This window comes from Octopus bimaculoides, chromosome 22 (genome assembly GCF_001194135.2).
Source record: "Octopus bimaculoides isolate UCB-OBI-ISO-001 chromosome 22, ASM119413v2, whole genome shotgun sequence".
NCBI classification, from domain to species: domain Eukaryota; kingdom Metazoa; phylum Mollusca; class Cephalopoda; order Octopoda; family Octopodidae; genus Octopus; species Octopus bimaculoides.
Window position 1 is genome coordinate 37205133 of NC_069002.1, and position 526 is coordinate 37205658.

Below are 526 nucleotides of genomic sequence, written 5' to 3' on the forward strand. Positions count from 1 at the left end.
GATAATGATGCTGTGATGGGGGATAGGAAAATAAAATGAAAAAAAAAAACAAGAGAACACAGCCAAAAGAAAAAGAAAACAAAAAGATCAAAGTTGGATGTGGTACAACAGAAGAAACAATATCTCAAAGATGAATTCCATAAGTATATATATATGGTACACATTAGAAAAAAAAAATAGCCAGTAAGTACACACTGAATCAGTCCCAGCCAACAAATTCCAGAATCCTGCAAAAAAAAAAAAAAAAATCCACTGCTTGGGAGCATCTGGTGAGAGTAGTGGTGAGGAGAGATAGTTGCAGGGATTGGATAGGCTGTTGGACATGATGAAAGGGGTGTGTGCATATGAAGGGGGGGAGCATTGCAGGCCATAGATTGGATGGATGGAGAGGCAGTGGATGAGTGTGTGAGCGAGAGTGAGTGTGTGTGTGTGTGTGTGTGTGTGATAGCTTTGCAAGGCAAGCTGAAAAGGAGGAAACTGGCCAAGACAAGGTGAGCTGTTGGGGATAAATACTTGGTTAAGTTAG